Source organism: Scyliorhinus torazame, chromosome 13 (assembly GCF_047496885.1).
Source record: "Scyliorhinus torazame isolate Kashiwa2021f chromosome 13, sScyTor2.1, whole genome shotgun sequence".
In the NCBI taxonomy this organism is placed as follows: domain Eukaryota; kingdom Metazoa; phylum Chordata; class Chondrichthyes; order Carcharhiniformes; family Scyliorhinidae; genus Scyliorhinus; species Scyliorhinus torazame.
This window is the reverse complement of record NC_092719.1, coordinates 117,624,780-117,649,441: the sequence shown is the minus strand read 5'-3', so window position 1 is coordinate 117,649,441 and position 24,662 is coordinate 117,624,780. Positions and strand designations below refer to the sequence as shown.

General features: G+C 49.5%; 2 protein-coding genes across 4 annotated transcripts in view; one reads left to right on the top strand and one right to left on the bottom strand.

Moving 5' to 3' along the window:
* LOC140388250 (SLIT-ROBO Rho GTPase-activating protein 3-like) overlaps positions 1–18,166 on the bottom strand; it is a 184,103-nt gene extending 165,937 nt beyond the window's left edge. The window contains exon 1 of the mRNA XM_072472094.1: positions 18,018–18,166. The gene's annotated coding sequence lies outside the window, so the exon portion shown is untranslated. The remainder of the gene's footprint in view (positions 1–18,017) is intronic.
* srgap3 (SLIT-ROBO Rho GTPase activating protein 3) overlaps positions 1–24,662 on the top strand; it is a 978,679-nt gene that overhangs the window by 184,814 nt on the left and 769,203 nt on the right. The window lies entirely within an intron of this gene.

Here is a 24,662-nt window from a genome sequence, read left to right as displayed (position 1 = left end):
CACCAGCCCTATAGTGGTAGCCGCTCTTCGGATCTGGGGCCAGTGGAGGAGGCATATCGGGGAAGTGAGAGCATCGGTGTGGACCCCAATCTGCGGCAATCACTGATTTGCCCCAGGGAACATGGACGGTGGGTATCGACTGTGGCGGAGGGCGGGGATTGTGAGGGTGGGTGATCTGTTCTTGGAAGGGAGCTTCCCGAGCATGAGGGTGTTGGAGGAGAAGTTTGGGCTGGTGGGAGGGAATGACTTTAGATACTTGCAGGTGCGGGATTTTGTGCGCAGGCTGGTGCCATCCTTCCCACGCCTCCCGCCAAAGGGGAGGGAGGACAGGGTAGTTCCTCGGGGAGAGGTAGGTGAGGGTAGAGTCTCAGATATTTACAAAGAACTAATGGGAGCAGCGGATACACAGACTGAGGACCTGAAGCTTAAGTGGGAGGAGGAGCTCGGGGGGGGGGGGGGGGGGGGGGGAGGAGAGATGGAGGTCGGTATTTGGGCAGAAGCTCTGGGCAGAGTAAACACGACCGCAACATGCGCCAGGCTCAGTCTGATCCAGTTTAAGGTTGTGCACCGGGCCCACATGACGGTGGCCCGGATGAGTAAATTCTTCGGGCTGGAGGACAAGTGTGCCAGATGTGCCGGTGGGCCGGCTAATCACGTACACATGTTCTGGTCGTGCCGTAGACTCAGGGGGTACTGGCAGGGATTCGCGGACATCATGTCCCGGGTTTTGAAAACTGGGGTGGTAATGAGTCCTGAGGTGGCAATCTTTGGGGTGTCGGAGGACCCGGGAGTCCAGGAGGAGAAGGAGGCCGACGTCTTTGCTTCCCTGGTAGCCCGGCGACGAATACTGTTGGCATGGAGGGACTCAAGGCCCCTGAAGACCGAAGTATGGCTATCGGACATGGTGAGCTTTCTCGGTCTAGAGAAAGTTAAGTTCACCTTGAGAGGTTCACTATCGGGGCTCGCCCGGAGGTGGCAGCCATTCATTGACTTCTTCGCGGAGAATTAACCATCAGCGGGGGGGGGGGGGGGGGTTTAGGGTAGAGTAGAGTAGGGGGTGGTTTAGGCAGGTCCTTGCGAGAATGGAGTTGTGGTTTGTACTATGCGTTATTTGCTTTTCTTTTTTGTACAGTACTATACAATGTCATTGTTTTATCTGCCAAAAATACCTCAATAAAATTGTTCATGAAAAAAAAACTTAATTAATCCATTACCAGCGAAATACATACGAACATATGAAATAGGAGCAGGAGTAGGCCACTCGGCCCCTCAAGCCTGCTCCACCATTCAATAAGATCAAGGCTGATTTGATACACTTCACTCCACATTCCCACCAACCTCGGATAACCTTTCACCCCCTTGTTAATCAAGTTTTGGCTTGCCTTAAAAATATTCAAAAACTCTGCTTCCACTGCCTTTGGAGGAAGGGAGCTCCAAAATTACACTGTCCTTCGGAGAGAAATTATTTCTCCTCATCTCTGTCATAAATGAATGACCCATTATTTTTAAACAGTGTCCCCCTGGTTCTTCTACAAGAGGAAACACCCTCTCCACATCCACCCTGTCAATACCCCTCAGGATGTAAAGGTTTTGATTAAGTTGCCTCTTACTCTTCTAAACTCGAGTGGATTCAAACCTATCCTCTCCAACCTTTCCTCATAAGACAACCCGCCCATTCCTAGTATTAGTCTAGTAAACCTTCTCAGAACTACTTCTAATGCATCTTTCCTTATATAAGGAGACCAATACTGTGCACAGTACTCCAGATGTGGTCTCACTGGTGCCCTGTTCAACTGAAGGATAACCTCCCTACTTCTGTATTGCATTCCCCTCACAATAAATTATAACATTGAATTAGCTTTCCTAATTACTTCCTGTTCCTGTATACTAGTATTTTGCGATTCATGCAATAGGACAGCCAGATCCATTGAATTTCAGGACTGGATTCTGCGCACCCCGACGGCGAAATCGCATTCGGCGATGGGGCGGAGAAACCGTTTTCGCGTGCAAAATCAGGACCGATGCCAGTCTTGCGATTCTCCACCCGCTGAAAAATGTACGCCGTGCCGAATATCCACCACTTCAGGCCATTGCATGAGGCCCGCCCCGCAATTTTCCGTCCCAGACTGGCTGAATTCCCAACGGCGTGGTTCTAACATGGTCCTGCCGTTTGGGAACCTCGCGTGACGACTGTGGACTCAGTCCGGGGCCGCCACAATCGGGGGAGGGATGAGCGGGGGTTCATTCGGGACTTGGGGCTGTGTGTGCAGGCGGTACGGCCGATGCGGGGGCACTATTTCCGCGGTCCAGGTCCGTGGTCTGAGTCCACCATGGAGCATGGCGTGGCTGCTGGAGGCTGCCGCTGTGCGCATGCGTGGCCTCTGACCCGGACGTGCGGGGGGGCCGTATCGGCAGCTAGGGCAGCGAGCTCCACGACAGCTGCCTGCTAGCCCCCTGCAAGGCTGTGAGAATCTGTGGCCTTTGGACGGCAGTTTTCCTGCCGTAAAAGATCATGGGCGGGATTCACCGACCACCCGCCGGATCGGGGAATCGCCGGGGCGGCGAGAATCCTGCCCCCGCCGGCTGCCGAATTCTCCGGTGCCGGGGTTTTGGTGGGGACGGGAATCGCGCCGCGCCGGTCGATTCTCCGGCCCGCGATGGGCCGAGTGGCCGCCCGTTTTCGGCCAGTCCCGCTGGCGTATATTACACCAGGTATTTGCCGGCGGGACCTGGCTGCGCGGGCGGCCTTCGGGGTCCTCGGGGGGCGGGGAGGATCTGGCCCCGGGAGGTGCCCCCATGGTCTGGCCCGCGATCGGGGCCCACCGATTCGCGGGCGGGCCTGTGCCGTGGGGGCACTCTATTCCTCCGCGTCGGCTGCTGTGGTCCTCCGCGATGGCTGACATGAGATGATCCACCCTGCGCATGCGCTGGGATGACGCCAGCACACGCTGGCGCTCCTGCGCATGCGCCAACTCGCGTCGGCCGGCGGAGGCCCTTCGGCGCCGGTTGGCGTGGCGCCAAGCTCCTTCCGCGGCCGGCGGGGTGCAAACCACTCCGGCGCCGGCCTAGCCCCTGAAGGTGCGGAGGATTCCGCACCTTTGGGGCGGCCCGACGCCGGAGTGGTTCACGCCACTCCTTCGCGCCGGAGTTGCCCGCCCCGCCGGTTCCCGCAGAATCCCGCCCCACAGTTTTCATGGCGACGTGGGAACATAGACCCTAAAATGGAAAATCCTGCCCCAGAGCTCTGCAATCTTGTGTTTTCCAGATCTTTGCCCATTCACAACTTATGTCACTTTGTAGCCTCCATACATCCTCTTCTCAATTTACTTTCTAACTTATCTTTGTGCCATCAACAAATTTAGCAACCATCCCTTCAGTCCCTTCTTCCAAATCATTTATATAAATTGTAGTAAGTGCACTGGAGAAAGCCATTGGAACCTGCCTGGAATTCACATGACTCAGACTGCAGGAAACTGCACGGGTCTGAGATATGAGATGAGGAATGTCGATGCTTTGAAATGCAACACTTCCCACTTCAAGCACCCAGTGTCAACATCCATTTCAGCCAGGGCAGTACAGCACAGAGTTAGGTACAGAGTAAAGTTCCCTCTACTTTAAAAAATAAATTTAGAGTACCCAATTAATTTTTCCCAATTAAGGGGCAATTTAGCGTGGCCAATCCACCTACCCTGCACATATTTGGGTTGTGGGGACGAAATCCACGCAAACACGGGGAGAATGTGCAAACTCCACACGGACAATGACCCGGCGTCGGGATTGAACCTGGGACCTCGGTGCCGTGAGGCAGCAGTACTAACCACTGCGCCACCGTGCTGCCCTGTAAAGTTTCCTCTACACTGCCCTATCAAACATTCCCAGGACAGATACAACATGGGGTTAGATACTGAGTAAAGTTCCCTTTCCACTATCCCCATCAAATACTCCCAGGACAGGTACAGCTTAGAAGCCGTGCTTCAGGTTTCTCATATATTAAACATGAATTAACAGGCAAATTGTGGTCAAATATAACCTATGAATTGCACTGTAAATGGATACAACTAAGCTAGTTTCATGAATTGGCTCAGCAGTCCATTCAGATTTTGGTGATCACACTCAGTCACAACACCCTTCAAACTCGGTCTTCCTCATGAGGAGAGGAGCTAGGCTGATCCCCAGCCGAAGGCTGTGCGCTAGTTTAGTGAGTTTCACGAGCATATTCTTCACCACGCATATCACACATCTGCAGAACCTGCCAAACGTAGTCTGGATGGGGTAGATCCACCAAGGTGATCTTCAATGAACAGAAACAGCTGAAGCATCTTCTGCATCTGACCTCCGTCTTCTTCAGCTTGCCTGTATTCATTAGTGGTCACATCAACGATTACTACCCAGCTTGGACTGACCTGTGCTTTAAAAAATATAATGTGGAGATGCCGGCATTGGACTGGGGTGAGCACAGTAAGAAGTCTTACAACACCAGGTTAAAGTCCAACAGGTTTGTTTCGATGTCACTAGCTTTCGGAGCGCTGCTCCTTCTATATTTCACCTAGGTTCAGTCTACCCAGAAGTTTCAGTTTCCAAATCTCAGTTTATTTTTGTTTGCTCAGGAATCAGGAAGATCAGTTTCCCTCCATATTTCCCATTTCATTTCAGTTAGTCTCTCCCTCAAAACGCATACACTTTGAAGGTACTGATTCCCTCACAGTTGACTCATACTGTCCTAGTGCTACTGCCAAGCTGGACATGTAACAATAGTGTCCTATTGCACAATTGTGTTCTGCACAAAATATCGCATATGTACCTACTCTATCTCTCCAAACAATAATTGAAGAACCACTTGGTGTGTCATGGTTTGATACAAATTGATCAAGTGTTTTTTGTTCACAGTGAAGTGAACATACATAAGTGCACGTATGATTGGATTCACTTAATTTGATCAATGCAATTTACTGACATATATCAATACAAAGAATGTACGTGCTCAGCTTCTCATAACTTTACTTGACTTATTTCTAGATTCTTAGTTTTTTTTTAAAAAGTATGACTGACCAACTCTCTGATCTTCTCTTCACAGTCAGACAGACAACAGTGACAAGAGCAAACTCAAGATGCTGGAAATGCTCAGCAGGTCAGGCAGCACCCATGGAGGGGAAAGCAGCCTCTGGCCATCAGGGACAATGGTAACTTTCTTTTACTTTTTACTTGCATAGGAGGGGGTTTGGGATGATGGAAGAGTACACCAGGGTGTTGAGGAGGAGTGGTCCATTCAGAATGTTGAATGTTGAACATGGTAGAAATGGCACAGGATGATTTGATTTGATTTATTGTCACATGTATTAGTATACAGTGAAAAGTATTGTTTCTTGCATGCTGTACAAACAATGCATACCGTACATAGGGAAGGAAGGAGAGACTGCAGAATATAATGTTACAGTTATAGCAAGGTGTAAAGAAAAGATCAACTTAATACGAGGTAGGTCCATTCAAAAGGCTGATAGCAGCAGGGAGGAAGCTGTTCTTGAGTCGGTTGGTACATGACCTCAAACTTTGGTATCTTTTCCCTGACGGAAGAAGTTGGAAGAGAGTATGTCCGGGGTGCGAGGGGTCCTTAATTATGCTGGCTGCCTTTCTGAGGCAGCGGGAATTATAGATAGAGTCAATGGATGGGAGGCTGGTTTGCGTGATGGACTGGGCTACATTCACAACCTTTTGTAGTTTCCTGCGGTCTTGAGCAGAGCAGGCTCCATACCAAGCCGTGATACAACCAGAAACAATGCTTTCTATGGTGCATCTGTAGAAGTTGGTGAGAGTCGTAGCTGACATGCCAAATTTCCTTAGTCTTCTGAGAAAGTAGAGTCGTTGATGGGTTTTCTTAACTATAGTGCTGGCATGGGGGGACCACGACAGGCTGTTGGTGATCTGTACACCGAACAACTTGAAGCTCTCGACCCTTTCTACTTCGTTCCCATTGATATAGACAGGAGCATGTTCTCCACTACGCTTCCTGAAGTCGATGACAATCTCCTTCATTTTGTTGCCATTGAGGGAGAGATTATTGTCGTCGCACCAGTTCACCAGATTCTCTATCTCATTCCTGTACTCTGTCTCACCATTGTTTGAAATCCGACCCACTACGGTGGTGTCATCAGCAAATTTGAAAATCGAGTTGGAGGGGAATTTGGCCACACAGTCATAGGTGTATAAGGAGTATAGTAGGGGGCTGAGGACACAGCCTTGTGGGGCACTGGTGTTGAGGATGATCGTGGAGGAGGTGTTGTTGCCTATCCTTACTGATTGTGGCCTGTAGGTTAGAAAGTTCAGGATCCAGTCGCAGAGGGAGGAGCCAAGGCCAAGGCCACGGAGTTTGGAGATGAGTTTCGTAGGAATGATGGTGTTGAAGGCTGAGCTGTAGTCGACAGATAGGAGTCTGACATAGGTGTCTTTGTTATCTCGGTGTTCCAGGGTAGAGTGCAGGGCCATGGAGATGGCGTCTACAGTGGACCTGTTGCAGCGGTAGGCGAACTGTAGTGGATCAAGGCAATCCGGGAGGCTGGAGTTGATTTGTGCCATGACTAGCCTTTCAAAGCACTTCATGATGATGGATGTCAGAGCCACTGGGAGATAGTCATTAAGGTACGTTGCTTTACTTTTTTTTGGTGCAGGGATGATGGTCGTCTTCTTGAAGCAGATAGGGACCTCAATTGTGAAGAGAGGTTGAAGATGTCTGCGAATACCTCCGCTAGCTGATCCGCGCAAGACCCGAGTGCTCGTCTGGGTACCCTATCCGGGCCAGTGGCTTTCCATGGATTGACCTTCGAGAAGGCTGCTCTGACGTCTGCAATGGTGATCTCAGATGCAAGTTCATCCGAGGCTTCTGGGGTGGAGGGCTTGCTCTCGCTGACCTGTTGCTCAAAGCGTGCATAGAATGCGTTGAGCTCATCAGGAAGGGGTGCATTGGAGCCGACGATTTTAAATGCCTTCATCTTGTAGCCCGTTATGTCTTGCAGACCTTGTCTTTGACGGCGGGGGTCCGTGTGGCTAGCCTGGGACTCGAGCTTGGTCCGGTGCTGTCTTTTGGCATCTTTGATGGATTTCTTTAGATCATATCTGGCTTTCTTGTAGAGGTCAGGGTCGCCTGACTTGAACACCTCAGACCTAGACTTCAGCAAGCAGTGGATATCCCTGTTCATCCAGGGTTTCCGGTTGGGAAACACATGGATTTGCTTCTTTGGCACACAGTCTTCTACACAATTACTAATGAAGTCAGTCACTGTAGTGGCGTACTCGTTCAGGCTGGTCACAGAGTTTTTAAATACTGACCAGTTCACTGACTCTAAGCAGATCCGTAGGAGATCATCCGATTCCACAGACCAACAATGCACAACTTTCTTTGACGGATTCTCCCGCTTCAGTTTTTGCTCATAAGCAGGGAGCAGGAGCACAGCCTTGTGGTCAGATTTGCCAAAGTGTGGGCGGGCGATAGAGCGGTAGGCATGTTTGATATTTGTGTAGGATGTTTGGGCCCCTGGTGGAACAGGTGACGTGCTGGTGGTAACTTGGTAGTACGCTCTTGAGCTTGGCCTGATTGAAGTCCCCAGCTACAATGAACAAGGCCTCAGGATGTTTCGTTTCAAGGCTATTTGTGGTGGTGAATATTTTGTCCAGTGCGATTTTCACGTTCGCATGGGTTGGTATGTAAACTGCTGTCAGGATAATGGAGCTGAACCCCCGCGCAAGGTAGTAGGCTGTATTTTAGTGTCGTGTTTTCTAGGTCCGGGGAGCAGAAACTCGTCAGTGTTGCTACAGCTCGGCACCAGCAGGTGTTAATTAGGAGGCAAACCCCGCCTCCTCTAGCCTTGCCTGAGGCCGCCGTACGGTCCATTCAGTGGATTGAGAAGCCCTCTGGTTGTAGGGCACAGTCCGGTGAAGCAGGAGTGAGCCATGTCTCCATGAAACAGAGCACACAGCAGTCCCTTAGTTCTCAATGGGGATGGCCCATTGAATATGGAGGCTGGTGGGAGTGGAAAACGAGGACAAGGAGAACACGAATACGATTCTGGGAGGGGATGGAAGGAAGGAGTGAGAGCAGAAGCACAGGAAATGGGATGACCATGGTCATGGGCACTGTCAACTGCAGTGGAGGGAGATATATACACCAATCCTGTCTGTCTCTGTCCCACACACACCACCAACTACCAACCACCCCCCGTCACACACACACGCGCACCGACACAACCCACCCCCACACACAACAAATACCCACCTCCCTTGCCCCTCACACACACACCCGCCTCTGCCCCCACACACCCGTTTTCTCTCCACCTCTTTTTTTTCTGTCACAGATGCACACACTCTTACACACACTCTCACTCTCTCTCATGTGTGCCGGTGAGTGATATTTCCTGTGCACAAGGCAGCGTGGTTGCTCTGCAGGCCGCCTCTGACCTGCACAGCTGCATCCAATTAGGCCTTCCCTGGTCTCCCATTGGCAGTCTGGTTTGCAGCCCCATCACCCATAGGCCACGTGACAACGCAAGCTGCAGAGAGTTAATGTGTTCCAGATGCTGGGGCTAAGTGTATTGAGGAGAGGCAGGTCGAGCTGTAGACGGCCTAAATTAATGCTGCTCACAATTACAGGGGTGAAGCAGCTATCATTAAAAACCATTCCCATTCATTATCCTCTTTTCCTGGTTTGTTTCTCTTTCCCCCAAGCAGAAGGCATTTATTTCCAGATGAGTGACCTTCTCGGGCAGAAGTGTGTAACCAAGCAAATGCCTATCAGAGCTTTGCACAGCCCAGGAGTAAATGAGACACAGGACAAGGTGCATCTCTGCTTGTACATGCAATGTCCATACATTTAATTTTCATTCCTCCCTTTAGTATTGTTGCCTTGCTGCAATGTTTATGGCTGTGGGCTGTCTTAATAGGATCCAAGTCGATTGGTGAAGCAAAATCAAGGCATAGAGATTTTTTTTGAGAGTTTATTGACTTGATCAGTCTCATAGCTCTTCTCCCACTCAACCCAGTGAGGCAACTATTGCCCATTTACACGTGTTGAAAGACAATTAATACCCATCACCTGCTGCTCACAATACGGTCTCCTCTGCACTGGCAAGGGTAAACTCAGATTGGGGAATTGTTTTTCAGAACACATTCGTTCAGTCTGCAAGCATGACCCTAGCCTTGCAATCGCTTTCCATTTTAACTCACCATGCTCATATTACTGTTCTTGGCTTGTTGCAATGTTCCAGTGAAGCTCAATGCAAACTGGAGGAGCAGCTCTTCCAATTATAGATTTTACAGCCTTCTGGACTTAACATTACATTCATGGTTTAGACCATGAACTCTGTTCACCATTTTGATTTTACCTTCCACCACTCCCCCCTCCCCCACCGCACCCACACCCAAGTGCCAGTCTGTTTCATGTTCTGTGTTTTGCTTTCAGTAAACGCTCCCCTTGTTCTGCTATTAAAACATTCTGTATCTGGCTTTCAAACAGCACATCTTTATGCCGCTATTCACACCTGCTTTAGTCTTTAATATTATCATTACCACTCCTATTGTCCCTGATATCTTTGTCACTTCCTGGTCTCCAACTGTACCTGGCTTTCCAGTTTGATTCACCTGCTCCACCCTTTGGTTTTGGCAATCACATTTTTCCCTCACTTCAGCTCTGAAGGGTCATACAGAGTCAAAACATTCACTGTTTCTCTCTTTCAATAGATGCTGCCAGGACCTGCTGAGTTTCATAGATTATCATAGAGTTTACAGTGCAGAAGGAGGCCATTCGGCCCATCGAGTCTGCACCAGCTCGTGGAAAGAGCACCTTACCCAAGGTCAACATCTCCACCCCATCCCCATAACCCAGTAACCCCACCCAACACTAAGGGCAATTTTGGACACTAAGGGCAATTTAGCATGGCCAATCCACCGAACCTGCACATCTTTGGACTGTGGGAGGAAACCGGAGCACCCGGAGGAAACCCACGCACACACGGGGAGGATGTGCAGACTCCACACAGACAGTGACCCAAGCCGGAATCGAACCTGGGACCCTGGAACTGTGAAGCAATTGTGCTATCCACAATGCTACCGTGCTGCCCTTTTTGATGCTACCTTCTGCACAGTGACTGACCAGAGAACCCTCCTGCTCTTACTGCCTGCCATCGGGCCAATTGGAAGACTTTATGGCTGATAATCAACCTGTTTGACCACAATATGTTTATCCAGCATTTTCTGTTTTGATTTCAGGTTCCAGCATCTGCAGAATTTTGATTTTTATTAATCCCATTGCCTGTTTCTCTGAACTGTGACAATGTATCACAGAATTGTTACGGTGCAGAAGCAGGCTATTCAGCCCATTGTATCTGCACCTACTCTCCAAATGAACATTATGATTTGGGCCATTACCCTGCCTTTCCCCGAACTCTTGTACATCACCTTGCCTCGATTGAACCTGCCTCCACCACGCTTCCAGGCAGTGCATTCCAGACCCAAACCACTCGCTGTGTGTAAAAGTTTTTTCTCACATCACATTTGCTTCTTTTGCAAATTACTTTAAAGCTGTGCCCCCTCATTCTTAATCCTTTTATGAGCAGGAATAGTTTCTCCCTATCTACTCTGTCCAGCCCCCACATGATTTTGAACATCTCTATTAAATCTCTTCTTCGCCGCCTTCTCTCCAAGGAGATGAGACCCAACCTCTCCAATCTATCCTCTTTCTTAAGTCCATTTTTGTAAACCTCTTCTGCACTCTCTCCAATGCGTTCACATCCTTCCAATAATGTCATGCCCAGAACTGTCCGCAATACTCCAGCTGAGGTCTAACTAGTATCTGGTGGAAATTCAGCATAACCACTTTGCTCTTGCATTCTCTGCCTCTATTAATAAAACCTAGGATACAGTATGCTTTATTAACTGCTCTGATTAAGACATTAACAAGCAGTGATGCGGTGGGTAGCACTCTTGTCTCAGAGCCAGATAGTTATAGGTTGAAGTCCAACTCCAGAACACACACTGAGACTGACCCTCCAGTGCAGTACCGAGGCAGTGCGAGACTGAATCTCCAGTGCAGTGCTGAGGGAGTGTGAGACTGACACTCCAGTGCAGTACTGAGGGAGTGCGAGACTGACCCTCCAGTGCAGTACTGAGGGAGTGCGAGACTGACCCTCCAGTGCAGTACTGAGGGAGTGTGAGACTGACTCTCCAGTGCGGTACTGAGGGAGTGCGAGACTGACTCTCCAGTGCGGTACTGAGGGAATGCGAGACTGACCCTCCAGTGCGGTACTGAGGGAGTGCTGTCCTATTGGAGGTGGCATCTCTCAGCCAAGGGCGAGAAATATCCTGTGGCATTATTTTGAAGAACATTGGAATTACCCTTCAACCAACACCAATAAAATACTTATTTGTTCATTTGTTACACTGCTGTTTGTGGGGTCTTTCTATGTGCAAATTGGCTGCTGTGTTTCCGACATTACAACAAGGTTTCAAATAGTTTTTAACATTTTGGGATGACCTGGGAATACAAAAGGCACTATAGAAAGCCAAGGCTTTCCTTCCGTGCGCTCCAGGAGTGAGACTCAAACCTGTTTTCTCTCCCTTCTATCCTGCCAGGTAGTGCTGCTTACTCTCTTCGTGCCCACCACCAGCCTAGCCTGGGCAGACTATTCAAGAGACACGGATCTCATAACAGCCAAACCCTAAACCTATCCCATGTCTGAGAGCATGATCTTTCCGATGATGGAGTGTTGGGAGGGGTGTGTGGGGGTTCCACTGGATACCGGGTGAACCTTCTTTCACAGCCCAAGGGGCAGGGTGTGCATTACTTATAAGTGGAAATATCCTAAGTAATTGTTTTACTGCCAACTGTTGAGGGTTCTGAGCATGTGTGAGCTTTGAGTGGGGTTTTTCAGTCTGCAAGAGATGACTTGTAAGCAAGACAGGTTTTACTAGAGCTCCTGTTTTCACAGTTATTACTATTATTGTTAAGCTTTGTTGTTTAATTATATAAAGAAGTTCCTTCTTTTACACAACGTATTCGACTACCACCTTTGCAGCCTCAAGTTACCACATCTTTTAGCGACAAAGGGAAAACGTAAAGAAAATAAAACGTTTTTTGGTGTTCGCACTGGCTAAACGAGGTTGCAATCAGCGAGTAGCAAGTTTTCATTGTGGGTTTATTTAATGGAGCCTGTCTTCAGTGACCACCTCTGGTGCACAGTTTTCCAATCGCGTAGCCAGGATTTTAGCCAGGATTTTCGCATCCACATTGAGCAGCAAGATGGGTCTGTAGGACCCACACTCGGGTCTTTGTCTTTCTTGGGTATCACAAGATTGAGGCTTGTGCTAGCGTTGATGGCAGAGTCTGCGAACATCTACTGCAAGTTTGGGGCCAGTGCTGTCGCAAATTTTCTGTACAAGTCCGCCGAGAATCCATCTGGTCCTGGCACCTTCCCCGCTTTCCATGACATCCCTCAATTCTAGAGGTGCTTGCAGCCCTCTTCTCCTATCCTCCCCCCATGACTGGCATGTCCAGTCCATCGAGGAACTGTTTAATCCTCGTGTCTCCTTCGGGGGGCTCGGAGGTGTACAGCCCCCGGTAGAAGGCTCCGAATGCTTTGTTGACCTTTTCCGTTTCAGCTGTTGGAAGCTAATATAATGAATAACTTTACAGTTCCTGTGACAATTGAGAAGCTATGCCAAATTTCTTTAACTCATGGTCTACCAGATTTGCTTGTTTTCGACAACGGCACTACATTTACAAGTGAATTATTTCAAGAATTCATGCAAAAGAATGGTCTACGCCCTGTGTGTTTCTGCACTGTTTCATCTGACTTCAAATGGTTTGGCAGAGCAAGCTGCTGAAAGGGATTGAAGAGAATGGTCGATGATACTTAGTACAAAGCTCTCAAGGTTTTTATTTCAGTACCGCATCACGCCACAATCCACAACCGGGCCACCTCCAGCAGAATTGTTTTTCGGTAGAAGGCCCAAGTCTCATTTGGATCTGTTTCATCCAGATCTCAGAGCAAAAGTGAGCAGGAGACAAGAGAAGCAGAAGGATGGTCACGTCTACCACGCCAAAGGGAGGCAGTTCAAACCAGATCATCAGGTTTACAACATGAACTTTGGTAGTAATCAGAGGTGGTTACTGGGAATAATCTTAAACCAAAGTGGTCCAATGATACCGTGACATGGAAGAGCTGTTCACAGACACCAAAACCATATTTGTTTATGTTACGATTCATTGTCAGCAGCCATTACAGAGAACATGGTAATGTTGCTGTGGGTGTTCACAATGACGTGGTGCCTGCGTTTCCAGTTTCGCCAGTTGAGTCTGCTGGAGTAGTGGAAGAGGAATGTTCATGTTCAGATTCTCAATCTCTCTCTTCGCCTACGATTCCAGATCAACGGTTACAAGATTCACCAGTGGTAGTGTGCAGGCCACAACGCAATCGCAAAGTTCCCGGCAGACTTTTTTTGTGTAGTTAAGACATTACTATAGTTGCATTTCTGTCCTGATGGGGGATGTAAATTTAAAGGGGGAGGGGGGAGAAGCGTTGCAGTGTCATTTTGAGTCAGAGTGTACTTATAAGATTTTCTCCGAGGTATTTGTTTTACTGCCAGTTTTATTGCCGTTTGTTGAGGATTCTGAGCATGTGCAAGCTGTGGACGGGCTTTTTCAGTCTACCAGAGGTGACCTGTAAGCAAGACTTGTTTTACTGTTGCTCCTGTTTTCATAGTTATTACTGTTATTGTTAAACTTTATTATTTATATATATAACGAAGTTCCTTCTTTTAAACAACACATTCGACTACCACCTTTGTGATCTCAAGCTGTCACAAAACTGAATCCACCTTTGGTTACCTCAAGGCGAACCATATCGATATTCATGAGAGGTGCCAGAGAGGAAACACTAGGGCCGGGATTCTCCGATCCCGCGGCCGAGTTCTGACGCTGGCGTCAAAAGCGGCACGAGCCACTCTGGCGTCAACGGGCCGCCAGGCCCAGGTATTCACCCCTTCCTAGGGGGCTAATATGGTGCCAGAGTGGTGTCCGCTGCTCCGGTGCTCAAAAGCCGGCGCGCCACGGCCGGCGCATGTGCGCCACGGCGTGAGTCCATGCATGCACGCCGTGGCCGGCGCAAGTCCGCGCAAGCGTGCTACGGCCAGCGCGAGTCCGTGCAAGGGAGCCACGTCCAGCGCGAGTCCACGCATGCGTGCCACAGCCGGCGCGAGTCCGTGCAAGGGAGCCACGGCCGGCGCGAGTCCACGCATGCGCGCCATGGCCGGCGCGAGTCCGTGCAAGGGAGCCAACACTGGCGCGAGCCCGCGCAAGCGCGCCGTGGCCAACGCAAGTCCGCGCAAACATGCCACGGCTGGCGCGGGTCCACGCATGCGCGTGGGTTTCCATCTCCGCGCTGGCCCCGGGGCAATATAGCGGAGCTCTAAAGGGGCCCGGTGCGGATGAACATAGGCCCCCCCCACGGAATTAGCCCGCCCGCCGATCGCTGGCCCCGATCGCGGGCCAGGTCACCGTGGAGTCAGATCCCCCCCCGACCCACCACCAGGACAGCCCCCGCAGCCAGAACTCCGAGGTCCCGCCGGGTGGGACCATACGTAACCCACACTGGCAGGACTCGGCCGAACTTGGCGGGCACTCGGCCTGTCGAGGTGTGGAGAATCGCTGGGGGGGGGGGGGGCGCTTTCAATCTCCTCCACCGACCGGCACGGCGGCGACCCCGCAGGCGCCAGAGATTCGGTGCCAGAGAATAGGCAGCCCGCCATCAGAGTGGCGTGGCGCGATTCTCACGCCCCCCCCGCCAATTCTCCGACTCGGCACAGAATCGGAGAATCCCGACCGAGATCTCCCCTCAACATTCAATGGCAATACCATGACTGAACCCCCATGGTCCACATTCTGGGGCTTACCATTGAACCAGAAACTATCTAAATATTGCAGACCAACCATATAAATACTGTTATGTGAGGGAGATATTAGAAATTGGTTCCAGAAATAAGACCCCAGTGTAGCAGGCAATTTAGGGGTTAACTCGACTGAGGGGAAATCCTGCTAGCACAGATTTAGCACACCTGCCAAGTTACATTGTCCCAGCCAGAGTTAAACTGGTTAGTGGGAATACAGAGGATGCCTCAGATCCAATGTCCTTCGGGACACTCCTGTCTGACCAGCTATTAGTCCAAACCAGGGTGAGAGTGTGACTGTGAGTAAGAGCAAGAGAAATGAATCCAGTGGAGGCAGAAGGCTTGGGAAATTGACCGAGAGAGGTCCTGAAAGTTGCCACGGAGGCAGGCTTTGGAAAAGGGTTATGAATAAGTGTCACTACCAGAAGAAAAATTGCTTCATTAAATCTAGGTATCGCCATTGCTTGTTTGCATGTTCATGTAAAGTGTTATTTAATGGAAACTAGGGTGTTCAGGTTAAGAAACTGCATTAATCCTCGTTAGGGATGGAGTTAAAAACATTTCAATATGTTTTCTTAATTTTGTTTGAATAAAGTTTGTTTATAAAATAACCAAGCCCCATTTCTTATCACTCCTGGAACAAATCGATCTTTCCACACTGTCTTAAAACTTTAAAACATTATTGCCCTGGTTCAGCCTTTTAACCGCTGTTGAGAGCTGACCAGGCACCTGTAACAATACTGTGACTACAAGAGCATTCAGAGGCTGGGAATTCTGCAGTGTGTAACTGACCTCCTAACTCCCCAAAGTCTGTCCACCACCTACAAGGTACAAGCCAGGAGTGTGATGAAATACTCTCCGCTTGCTTGGATGAGTGGGGCTCCAACAACACTCAGGAAGCTCAACACCATCGAGGACAAAGTAGTCCACTCAATCAGCACTCCATCCACCATCTTAAACATTTACTCCTTCATCAATGGTAGCAGTGTGCAATATCCACAGGATGCACTGCAGCAACTCAATCGACACTCCTTCCAAACCTGCGACCGTTGCCACCTAGAAGGACAAGGGTGGCAGATGCATGGGAACACCACCACTTGCAAGTTCCCTTCCCAGTCATTCACCATCCTGAATTGGAATTGTGTCACCATTCCTTCACTGTCGCGGGGTCAAAATCCTGGAACTCCCTCCCTAATAGCACTCTGGGTGTACCTACACCACATGGACTGCAATGGTTCAAGAAGTCGGCTCACCACCACCTTCTCTGGGGTAATTAGGGATGAACAAGTGTTGGCCTTGCCAGTACTGTTCATATTTCATGAATGCATAAAAATAAAGTAAATGCTTGCCTATAACATCTTTCTTTTTAAATTTAGAGTACCCAATTCATTTTTTCCAATTAAGGGGCAATTTAACGTGGCCAATCCACCTACTCTGCACACCTTTTGGGTTGTGGGGACGAAACCCACGCAAACACAGGGAGAATGTTCAAACTCCACATGGACAGTGACCCAGAGAAGGAATCGAACCTGGGACCTCGGCGCCGAGAGGCAGCAGGGCTAACCCACTGCGCCACCGTGCTGCCCGCCTATAACATCTGAATTACCCAGATCAACTCAAACAGAATCTATACAATGCAGAAGGAAGCCATTTGGCCCATCGGGTCTGCACTGGCTCACTGAAAGAGCATTTTCCCTCGTTCCACTCCCCTGCCTTGTCCCCATAACCTTACACATTCGTCCTTTACAGTTAGCAATCCAATTCCCCTTTGAATTCCCCGATCGAACCTGCCTCCATCACCCGCTCAGGAAATTCATTCCAGACTCTAACCACCCTCGGGGTGAAAACCTTTTTCCTCACATTCTGTAAATAAAGGAACCGTGAAGAAAAGGATTTGCATCTAGTTTTATTCTGGCTAGAGATCCAGTTATCAGAAATGACTGATGTGGAATTCTCCAGCTGGGGCAGGGACATGCACTTAGCAACGGAGATGTACGAACGACTCTTTCCTGTGATCCAAGTTAAACAATCAGCTCTGGAAGAACTCTCCAGTGTACCCAGAGCTCGCTATGGAATTAATCATAAGCTCAAGGGGCTCAGGGAAGACCCGTACTTGAATTTCCACTGAGGCGCTATCTGAGAATGATCTGTTTCACTCTGTATCCCAGGTATTAACTGACCCTGGTTTGGCTACTGTTTCCTTAAAGTGCCATTTCCTTCCGCTGCCACGCCTGTGACAGCTTCAAGTCAGGAACAGCACATGCTAAATGGAGAGTAGAACTCCGATACAGCACTCAAGGCTCAGGTACATCCACACATCCACTGGAATGTTCATAGATTATCATAGAATTTACAGTGCAGAAGGAGGCCATTCGGCCCATTGAGTCTGCACCGGCTCTTGGAAAGAGCACCCTACCCAAGGTCAACACCTCCTCCCTTTCCCCATAACCCAGTAGCCCCACCCAACACTAAGGGCAATTTTGGACACTAAGGACAATTTATCATGGCCAATCCACCTAACCTGCACATCTTTGGAATGTTGCCTCCATTGCATTCAAAGTTCAGATGTGCACATCTGAAAGCTCCTTTTTGACAGTTCCATTTCTCACACCTATCAGTATGTGGTCTCTTCATTATATTTTCAATTTCAGCAATTTTGCCTTGTGTTTTAGCTGATAAAGTGTTGGAATTTAATCGAGTTGGCGTTGTTCAAATGATTTATACAGAATAATGGATATCTGGGGAGTCAGTCACAAATGTATTTTTTCTGATTCCTCAAACTTCAAGTCTGCTGTTACAAATCCCCTGTTCTATCCACTCTTCCTCCTCATTATGTTGAAGGCAAAACTCTTTAGCATTATTCTCAGCAAAAACGTATTCTTTCGAGGACCTTCATTGCTCTTTCCTAGAATTTCCTTCAACACCCCATGCTTGGTGTCCATAGCTCGTTGCTTTGCTTTGCCATTTTCACCCCCCTGTGTTCCCAGGTTTGGGGCCGCCCTTCTCTAAGGCTTCCTCGATCTCTGAAGAAATAAAGTAACAGTGTTGGGGCAGAGCGTGTGCGAAGGCTGAATTTAAGCTGGCCGGCTTACCTGAACTGCTGGTGCTCCTTGGAGCTGCGAATCTTCGCCGCAAAACGTTCCGCCAGTTTGTCCAGGCTCCGTGAGTACTCCACCTCGATCTCCGCCTTCCTGCGGAAGAATTCCTGCAGATCCTGAAGGAGCTGGAGACGGGATTCTGATTGCTGCTCCAGGCATTTCAACTGCTCCGCCAACTGTGCTCGGATTTCTGTCAGAAAGAAAAAACCCGTCAAGACAGAAAAATACAAGGACTTGCATTCAAAGAGCTTTATTCATAACGTCAGGATGCCCCGACATACCTCATTGTTAAATAATCACTTTTTAAGTGTAGGATGATATGCAGCAGCCAATTTGCACAGGAAGATCCCATGAAGCACAATGAACAAATCATCAGATTTTCGGTGTTGGTTAAGAGGTAAATCTGGTTCAGGACACACAAGGGACTCCACTGTTGCTTTTCAAAATAGTTCAATGGTGTTTTTACACCCACCTGAGAGTAGGTGAGGCTCTGGTTTAATATTTCCACTGAAAAACAGTGCCTCCAACAGTGCAGCACTCCCGCAGTACGCCACTGGAGGTGTCAGCCTGGATTATGAGCTGAAGTCTCTTGTGGTGGAACTTCAACGCAGAACCTTTTGACTCGAGGTGAAATTGTTCCCACCAAACCGCAGTTCACATTTGAGTCACAGTATGGCTCGGTTGAACAAAACTGCAAAACATGATGTGTTCCCCCCCCCCCCCCCCCCCCACACACACACACCCTGGCCCACCTCCACCCCAACCAAACCGAACTTCTGGTGAAAACATCTGCTAATCTTTGTTTTAAATTTACCCTTTTTCTCCTTTCCGCGCCTGAAGGTGGCGAATTTTGCCAAATTTTGGTTCCACAGCTGCCAGCATCCGACCGGCATGTCAGCCAAATGCCTGCCCTTCATGATAGACCACGGCAGTGAGGGTCGACAGCCCTCTCATGTCTCTCACAGCCCAGCCCTCTCATGTCTTCCCCTGATGTCCTACACGCTGACTTGCCAGCAGTGCCCCTGGATAATCATCGGGAATCCCAATCCTGGATGATTTTCCCTCCCCTGGCCGTAGGATTCTGAGGCCAAAGTTTAGAGACCTTACGGTAGTCGGACACCAACACAAACTGAGGATCAGCTCAGTTCCTGTGTGGCTGAGTGCAACTGAACTATCAGGAGTAATACCGGTCTGCTTTGTAAATCAAGAACAAATATGAAAAAAAGGAATAAATTTGCAGGAATACAGACAACAGTCTGGTGCATCATGGTCTTCCCTTAGAGACGATGCAATCTAAGATCCATTGTCATGACAACGCCACCTCCTTGTCACATTGCTTTGCCACGTTAGTGGGTGGTATTCTGGAGGTGGGAATGGAAACTGGAATTAATTACGCTAGGAGACTGAGAGCTGGGGAAAGCAAGCCACTGTTGGCTGGAGCTTCTTACTGATGTTGTGTGCAGACACGGTTTGGCTCCTGCTCCCTCCCTTCGTTCGGTACAGAGTCAGGCAACATTGGAAGTCTCTGAGCGGAGGTGATACGGCTCAGGATGAAGATCACACTGCAGCTTCTGCAGTGAACTCAAGATTGGTTTTAGGGTGAGGGGTGAAATCTTCCAAAATAAATCCAGACCAATGTCTGAACATGCCATGCTGAAAATACACTGCCCTACCAATTGAAAAAAGGCCGAGAGACACACATCCAGGGCATATGCAATAAGGGGCCTTATATGTTTCCAAACTTGGGCTGCCAGCTGAACCTTTTGATGGACTGCTGCCGGTTCCCACCAAACAGGAAACCTTTTCATGAAATGTGGAGCAGTGAGTTACAGAAGATCTCCTCCCAGAATCGTCTGCAATGCAAATGACCATTGACCATTCCTGCTCAGCCCTCGGTCCCCTCCCAGTAAGGCCTGCGGTCCAATATCGGGTGCACCTTGGGCTGCCCCATGCCCCAGCAATTTTAAAAGGATCATTAGGCCTTTGGGCTGCCCCATGCCCCAGCGATTTTAAAAGGATCATTAGGCCTTTTGACAAGATGAATCGCTGGGCTGAAACAGCCGCAGTTGTCCACAAAGATTCCACACTCAAGTCAGTCGATCCAAGCAATTATCTTGATTCGGTATATATGTGCTTTTAGCACCAGACATTCAGAGAGCTGGAGGGAAAATGACTGATCTGAGATGAGTTCTTCTATCTTGGGTTCCAGGCGTGGGACTTGGTTCTTAGACAGATTGTAGACAAACTCTGGTATTAATATTACATCTAAACATATTTCAGAGTGGGTACATAGTTCTTAGGCAAGCATCCAACCTCACTCCCTTGAGTCTACACATTAATCATGTCAGTGGTACATCATCATCTATGTCATACATTAGCATATCCCATCTGTTAACCCTTTATAATACAATGACAGCAACAACAATGTCTATTGTGAATGAATTGACACTCACACTGCACTCGATTTTCAATCTGTCACCTATCCTCAGCATCTCTGATCGACATGAGCTGGTGCGATGGTCCAATGTTCAACTGGTCATTCATCACAGCAGTCATGTGCAGCCAGTGCTCGTCCAGGCCAGCCATCATGCACCATCTCATTCACGCACCAAAAAGCGGCATTTTGTAATAAGAGAGTCAGTGAGCATTCGCAATGCGATTCTCTATTTCCCCATTCACCCAGTGCCTCCGGTTGCCCAAGCATTTTTCCTTTGCCGCCTCCTATTTCTCATCTAAATGCCGTCTCCCAGTGACATCAACTAGAAGTGTTAATTCCCACACAAATACCAAACGCAGCAAGCTCTACCTCACCTCCACCTCTCTCAACGATGCACCATCTATACCATAGTCCAAAATACAGCACTGGATCATCAGAGATTCCCTCCAACCAAATACTGGGAAGATTGAAGCAATGGGGTGGGATTTTCCACCTCTCCCCCCTTGCGTGTTTCACGGTGACGGAGGCAACCCGCCATTGGTCGGTGAGGAGGAGATCCTCCCGTCCCACCGCTGTCAACGGGATTTCCGGTTTGATGTAGCCCCAACCACCACCAGGAAACCCATGTTGGGGGCTCGCCATTCGCGGAACCAGAAGATTCTGCCAGTGGGAACGGCCACAAACCTCCAGCCATTTTTTTCAGTTTCTATCATAAACTCCATTTCCCAGTCACTAAATCTCTGGTAACTGCACTCCGAGGCAGAAACAGACTGTTCATACTTGTTGTGCATGTTTGAACCTAAAATGACCTTCTGGTCACACATTTGTGCCGCCACTAAGACTTCCATAACATTGCGCAACTTTGCTCAGTCTGAGCTCCCCTGCGGCTGATACCTTCATCCATGCTTTTGTTACCTCGAGGCTCAATTGTTCCACTACATTCCTGATTGGTCTCCCAGGATCTACCCTCCATAAACTTGGTCATCCAAAACTCTGCTGCCTGTTTCCAACGTGCAGCAAGCCCCCTCTGTGTACTCAGCCCCTCCCTATCTCGGTCATCCCCTCTAGCTCCACAACCCTCTGAGATATCTGTACTCACCTAATTCTGGCCTCGAGCACCCCAGATTTTAATTTCTCACCATCAGTGGCCATGGCTTCGGTTACCTAGGCTCCAAGCTCTGGAACGTATTCCCTACCCCTCTCTATCTCTCTTTCCTCATTTTAAGACTTCCCTCTGACCGTGTTTTAACCAACAGCCCCAATGTCTCCGTGACTGGATGTCATATTTTGTTTGATAACGCTCATGTGGAGCACGTTGAGATGTTTCATTGGGTGTAAAGGTGCCCTATAAATGCAATTTATTGTTGTTTTTCCCCTGTAAACATCAGCAAATTCTGCTGGGGTGGGGGAAGATTGATCTTGCCTGAGATTGGAAATTACAGGGGCGCTGGCCATAATCTTAGTCTTCCCGGGACTCGGGAGGAGCCAGTGGACTGGAGAATTGCAGACATTACGCCCGTGTTCAAAAAAGATTGTAAGGATATCCCCAGCAATTACAGACCAGTCAGTTTAACTTCAATGGTGGGGAAGCTCCTAGAAACAATTATTTGGGATAGAATTGGTAGTCACGTTGAGTTGATTAGGAAGAACAGCATGGATTGCTAAAAAGGAAATCATGTTTATCTAACTCGCTGAAGATTTTGAGGAGGTAACAGAAAGGGTTGATGAGGGTGATGTTGTTGATGTGGTGTACATGAACTTTCAAAAGCATCCCATACAGTGCCACTCAACAGACGTGTGAGAAACATTATAGCTCAAAGAGACAATAGCAACGTGGATACAAGATCAACTGAGTAATACGAAACAGAGTAATGGTGAATAGATATTTTCCGGGCTGGAGGAAGGTTTGTAGTGGAGTTCCCCAGGAGTCCGTATAGGGACCCTTGTTTTCCAGATATATATTAATGATCTAGATCTTGGTGTGCGGGGAGAATTCCAAAGTTTGCAGATGATACAAAATGTGGAAGCATTGTAAACAGTGAGGACGATGTAGAACTTCAAAAAAGGACATGGGCAAGTTGGTGGAGTGGGCAGATAGGTGGCAGATGAAGTTCAATGCAGAACCATGCATTGCCGCATGTGGTGCCCCACTCTGCACTGCTGCAAGTGAGGGTTCCTTTGCTGTCTCCAGACCACTCAACCTCTGGTGTCTCATCCTCTATACACAGAGTAACTCACTTAAATGCCCACGTTCACACATAGTCCACTAACAACGCTGGCTATAGTTCGAGATGACAGACACAAAAAGTTCTTGTGCAGGTATATGTATTCCCGACTCAGACATCGAGACCTGGGGCGACATTCTCCGACCCCCCGCCGGGTCGGAGAATCGCCGGGGGCTGGCGTGAATCCCGCCCCCGCCGGTTGCCGAAGTCTCCGGCACCGGATATTCGGCGGGGGCGGGAATCGGGCCGCGCCGGTTGGCGGGCCCCCCCCCCCCGCTGGATTCTCCGGCCCGGATGGGCCGTAGTCCCGCCGATAAATTGCCTGTCCCGCCAACGTGGATTAAACCATCTTTTGAACGGCGGGACAAGGCGGCGTGGGCGGGCTCCGGGGTCCTGGGGGGGGGGGCGCGGGGCGATCTGGCCCCGGGGGGTGCCCCCACGGTGGCCTGGCCCGCGATTGGGGCCCACCGATCCGCGGGCGGGCCTGTGCCGTGGGGGCACTCTTTCCCTTCCGCCTCCGCCACGGTCTCCACCATGGCGGAGGCGGAAGAGACTCCCTCCACTGCGCATGCGTGGGAAACTGTCAGCGGCTGCTGACGCTCCCGCGCATGCACCGCCCCGAGATGTAATTTCCGCGCCAGCTGGCGGGACAACAAAGGCCGTTTCCGCCAGCTGGCGGGGCGGAAATTCCTCCGCCGTCGGCCTAGCCCCTCAATGTTGGGGCTCGGCCCCCAAAGATGCGGAGCATTCCGCACCTTTGGGGCGACGCGATGCCCGTCTGATTGGCGCCGCTTTGGGCGCCAGTCGGCGGACATCGCGCCGTTTCGGGAGAATTTCGCCCCTGATTCCTTAAGTGTGTAGAGCTCTCGGCAGAGTAAAAGGCTCAATGGCTGACAGCCTACTGTGGAATTGTTAGCTGTGCAAATCGTTAGCCCTGGCATTAACTGCAGCAGGAAATGTTGCCCGTATTTAGGAGCCGGCTTCATCATTGCAGTGATTCAGGAAGTTCAGGCAGCCACTCTGCCAGCTGATAAATGCGCCCAAATTGTGTCAGATGCACCAGTTCCCCCTGTAAATACATGTTCAGGATGCCAGCTGCCTTTATTTACCTTATGTTGCCTGTTGAGGCAAACGAGTGGAGAAAGGGACTGCAATTTGAGAATGGATGGAGGGTGTTTATCCGTTTCGCTCTTGCACATGTTTACATTTGAGCAGCTTCGATAGTTATCTACATGATAATTTTTGACATTCACTTTTCCAGGTTTTTTTCTCTCGTCCTTCTGCTGAAACAGTGATTCAGGCTGTGATTCCCCTTCTCCCTCCTGATCGCATATCCTGCTGATACTGTCCTGTGCCAACACACAAACTGACTGATGGGCACCAGTGACAGTGGGACCAGCCCCAGCATATGTTGAGCACTCCCAGGGGAGAAAATGGAAGGGGAACTACAAGAACAGAGTACTGGGGACGCATTTCACCTCGTGCCAAGCTTCAGCTCCAGCACTTTCACCTCAGGAGTCAGAACATTGGGGGAGTGGTGGTTAATGTCCCACTCCTGAAATCTGAGTACTCTGGCTGGCTCTCCAGTGCGTTACTGAGGGAGTGCTGCATTTCTGGTGCCACCTTTCAGATCAGACTCTGCCTGCCTCAGGTGGAGGCGTGGCAGGGGAATTCTCCCTGGTCAAGATATCTCGATCAACCAGCAACATAATAACAGGTTACCCGGTCATTACAACTTTGCTGTTTATGTCATAGAATTTACGTCATAGAATTTACAGTGCAGAAGGAGGCCATTTGGCCCATCGAGTCTGCACCGGCTCTTTGAAAGAGCACCCTACCCAAGGTCAACACCTCAACCCTACCCCCATAACCCAACAGTAAGGGCAATTTTGGACACTAAGGGCAATTTATCATGGCCAATCCACCTAACCTGCACATCATTGGACTGTGGGAGGAAACCGGAGCACCCGGAGGAAA